A 4,600-nucleotide genomic window follows, 5' to 3' on the forward strand; every position below is an offset into this window, starting at 1 on the left:
CCACCTGACAGAGCTTGAACATACTGGCCACACACGTGCACAAGTATCTACTACTTGAAATGGACCCCCACCCACCCCCAAAGGAAAAGGTTTGGGAACTCGATGCGGGATGGGTGGACATGGAACCTACAGGCAGGCAGGCAGGCAGGCCCGACCCACATAGGTCCAAAGGAAGGACCTGTCATGGAGACAGATGCCATCTAGTGTCCGGATCCCACTACTACTACGAAGGTTTAGGAAAGGAAAGTGTTTGGTGAGAAAGAAAAACCCACAGAGTACAGCCACGTTCAACTACATACATACATACATGCATACATACATACATACATACATGCATGCATGCATACATACATACATGCATACATACGTACACACATACCTCCAGAAACAAGTCCAAGTACAGCCACCTCCCCGCTGCTTTGGTTTTCGCCTCCACAAGTTGCTCTCTTCTACCAGTAAATGGGCTGTTTTAGAGACTCTGGGGAGGGAGGGAAGGACGGGGGAGAGAGAGCACAATCACAAGCAGGGAGGGAGCGGCGGGGGAGGAGGTGGTGAAAAATTCAAGACCCTGTTTCTGACATACAAACCCTTAGCCTAATTTTGATTAAGTTCTAAATACTAAGTCCCAGTGATTGTAAAAAGAGATCCCCTCCTTGAATACTTGCTTGTTAAACTTATCATTTAAAAAATGACATAAAAATCATTAATAAATTCTTTTTTTTAAATGTTATTTATTTATTTATTTATTTATTGCCAGTCCTGGGTTTGATCTCAGGGCCTGAGCACTGTCCTTGGACTTTCTCAAGGCTAGAGCTCTACCACTTGAGCCTCAGCACCATTTCCGGCTTTTTCCTATTTATGTGGTACCAAGGAATCGAACCCGGGTCTTTGTGTATGCTAGGCAAGCACTTTAACCACTAGGCCAAACTCCCCGCCCCTCATTAATAAATTCTTTAATAAAAAAAAATGCAAGACCCTAACAGCCTGGAACCAGCAAGCAAGAATCCACTCAATGAACACACACACACACACACACACACACACACACACACACACACACACACACCTACCTCTCTTTAAATTTAAAAAAAAAAAACAGGAAAGATGGCGGAATAGCACCGCGAGGTTGTTAATATTAAGTCTCTGCGCTGACCTAGCTTCTCCTCTTTGCAGCACCCGTGACCTCTTAGAGAAGACCTAGGAAAGCTGTCCAAGATGCCGAATATCAAAGTCTTCAGCGGTAGCTCCCATCAAGACTTAGCTCAGAAAATTGCAGACTGCCTGGGCCTGGAGCTAGGCAGGGTGGTGACTAACAAATTCAGCCATCCGGAGACCTGTGTGGAGATTGGTGAAAGGGTACGTGGAGAAGATGTCCACATTGTTCAGAGTGGTTGTGGTGGAATTAATGACAATCTAATGGAGCTTTTGAACATGATTAGTGCGGGCAAGATTGCTTCAGCCAGTCGGGGTACTGCAGTCATCCCATGCTTCCCTTATGCTTGGCAGGATAAGAAGGATAAGAGCCGGGCTCCAATCTCAGCCAAGCTGGTTGCAAATATGCTGTCTGTAGCTGGTGCAGATCCCATCATCACCATGGATCTACATGCTTCTCGGGTTTAGGGCTTTTCTGATATCCCTGTGGACAATTTGTATGCAGAGCCTGCAGTCCTGAAGTGGATTAGGGAGAACATCTCTGAATGGAGGAATTGTACTATTGTTTCACCTGATGCTGGTGGAGCCAACAGAGTGACTTCCATTGCAGACCATTTAAACGTGGACTTTGCCTTGATTCACAAGGATCAGAAGAAGGCCAATGAGGTGGACCACATGGTGCTCGTAGGAGATGTCAAGGATCCTTGTGGATGACATGGCTGACACTTGTGGCACCATCTGCCATGCAGCTGACAAACTTCTCTCAGCTGGAGCCACCAGAGCTTATGCAATCTTGACTCATGGGATGTTTTTCTGGCCCAGCCATTTCTCGCATCAACAATGCCTGCTTTGAAGCAGTTGTAGTCACCAACACTATACCTCAGGAGGACAAGATGAAGCATTGCTCCAAAATACAGGTGATCGACATCTCCATGATCCTCGCAGAGGCCATCAGAAGAACTCACAATGGAGAATCTGTTTCTTACCTATCCTGCCGTGTCCCCTTATAATAGAATAACTTCTGAGGCTTTTTAAAAAATGTTAGCCCCCACCCCTTCTTCTCCCTTGGTTTCTCTTAGTATTTGATAAATTGAGCAGAAGGCCTAGATTGCTCCAGTGTAGCTTTCTATGTCCCACATGTTATATTAGAGTTGGTGGATCCTAACCTGGGGAAAGACAAATTGAGATGAACTGCTGGGATTTTCTACCTGCGATATCCTGGCTTCCTTGCTCATTTTATGACCCCTTCAGCATGAACTAGAGCTCAGCTGCTGTAAGATTTGCAGACCTTTGTGCATATTCTGCAAAGCAGTTTAAATGTGATTGATAAAGTTTAGACTCCTTTGCTTGTGAACGCTTTGGGTTTTTCCCCCCTTTGTTCCAAGTAACTTGCAACAAAGCCAGCCTATGTGAGACAAATTCTCCAAGGCCTATAATACTACAATAAAGCAGGTCTGAACAACCTCAAACCTAGTCCTGGTAGCTGAGCACCCTGTAAGGCAGGAGCAAGTAGTTCAGCTTAAGCAGTTGTTAGGCAGGATCTTGAAGAGGGGATGGAGGGTAGCAAATGTGTTTTGGGAGGAAGAAGCCTGATCATCATCATCATCATCATCATCATCATCATCATCTGCTTGACTATGTGTAGCTTGGATACTCCTTTGTATCTATTCCTTTCCATTTGGCTTTACATTTAGCTATCTTGACCTTTTCCTGGCCAAATATCATGTTGGGCCCAACTGGTCATTGTACTATAGTCTCCTGCAGTACAAACTTGCTTCCTGCTGTATAACTGTTAATGTTCACATTAATTTGCTGTAGTTTAATCTTTCAGCTTGTTGCCACAGTGGTTGTAGGTATTAGGTGATATCTTACATAGTGCCTTTTAACTAATTTAAATATTTAATTTTCATCTGTGTTCCTCAGATCCATTTGGCCTGAAGTGAACTGAGAATCTGTTTTTAAAAGACTGATGTTATTGTCTGTTGTACAGAAACTAATAAAGTGTTTGTGTGTGGGGGAAAAAAACCGAAAAAAATAAAAGACCTCATAAAGAGGAGGGGTGGACGTTTTAAAGCTGAAGAAAGGGAAATGACAGGGAGACTCTTCTTTCTGACCTTTATGCAGGGCTGAAGGCGTCCCACGAACTTCACCCACACCTGCTGGCCTTACTGCACCCTCCTGTAGTCACAGCTGGAAACCCAAGGCGCAGTGGAGCTGTGGTTCAAGAGGTAGAGCACCAGCCTGGAGAGAAAAAGCTCAGGACAGCGCCCAGGCCCAGGGTTCACCTCTCAGGACCAAAACCACAATAAAATACAATAAAATAACATAGGAGGGAGAGAGGGGGAGGGGGAGGAAGAGTGGAGGAAGGGAAGACAAGAGGAGGGGAAAGTAAATGTGAGGGGAAGGAAAGGGGGGAGGGGGAAAAGGGGAGAGGGAGGGGGATGGAGGAATGAGTGGAGGGAGTGACGAGGAGAGGAGGGGAATGGGGAGGAGAGGAGGGGAATGGGGAGGAGGGGAGGGGATGGAGGAAGGGAGTGGGGAGGAGAGGAGGAGGACGGGAAGGAGGGGAGGAGGAGGGGAATGGGGAGGAGGAGAGAGGGAGGAGGGGATGGAGGAGGGAGGGGGGAGTGGGGAGGAGAGGAGGAGGAGGACAGGAAGGAGGGGAATGGGGAGGAGGAGAGAGGGAGGAGGGTATGGAGGAAGGGAGTGGGGAGGAGAGGCGGAGGAGGACAGGAAGGAGGGGAGGAGAAGGGGAGTGGGGAGGAGGAGAGAGGGAGGAGGGGATGGAGGAGGGAGTGGGGAGGAGAGGAGGAGGAGGGGAATGGGGAGGAGGAGAGAGGGAGGAGGGTATGGAGGAAGGGAGTGAGGAGGAGAGGAGGAGGAAGAAGGAGGGGAGGAGGAGGGGAATGGAGAGGAGGAGAGAGGGAGGAGGGTATGGAGGAAGGGAGTGGAGAGGAGGAGGAGGAGGAAGGAGGGGAGGAGGAGGGGAATGGAGAGGAGGAGAGAGGGAGGAGGGGATGGAGGAAGGGAGTGGGGAGGAGAGGAGGAGGAGGACAGGAAGGAGGGGAGGAGGAGGGGAATGGGGAGGAGGAGAAGGGGAGGAGGGTATGGAGGAAGGAGGAGAGGGGGAGGAGGAGGAGGAGGGCTGAGTAGGGGAGGAGGAGAAGGGAGGGAGGAGCTGGTCAGGAAAAGTGAACGGAGTGCGCTGGTGTTCGTTTGAAGGTGAGGAGGCCGTGGTGGGAAGCAGGGAGGACGGGGCCTCCCGGGTGGCGCCTCCCCGGGTGGTCGGGGTCCCCTCCGCCTCCCCAGGGAGAAACTCGGTGTCTGCTCGCGGGCTCGGCTGGGATCCGTCCCCGGCGTGGCTCTCCAGGAGAGATGTTTTGATTGTTCTGATTGGTGAAGCGCTGGTCAGGCACCGCCCATGCCCCCCTCTGATTGGATTCTGTTT

At 49.5% G+C, this 4,600-nt stretch overlaps 1 pseudogene; it reads left to right on the plus strand.

Annotated features, from left to right (window-relative positions):
* Positions 1-1,215: 1,215 nt before the first annotated feature.
* LOC150042085 (ribose-phosphate pyrophosphokinase 1 pseudogene) lies at positions 1,216-2,162 on the plus strand (annotated as a pseudogene).
* Positions 2,163-4,600: the final 2,438 nt, after the last annotated feature.

Source organism: Megascapheus bottae, chromosome 37, assembly GCF_031878675.1.
Source record: "Megascapheus bottae isolate mThoBot1 chromosome 37, mThoBot2.hap1, whole genome shotgun sequence".
NCBI classification, from domain to species: domain Eukaryota; kingdom Metazoa; phylum Chordata; class Mammalia; order Rodentia; family Geomyidae; genus Megascapheus; species Megascapheus bottae.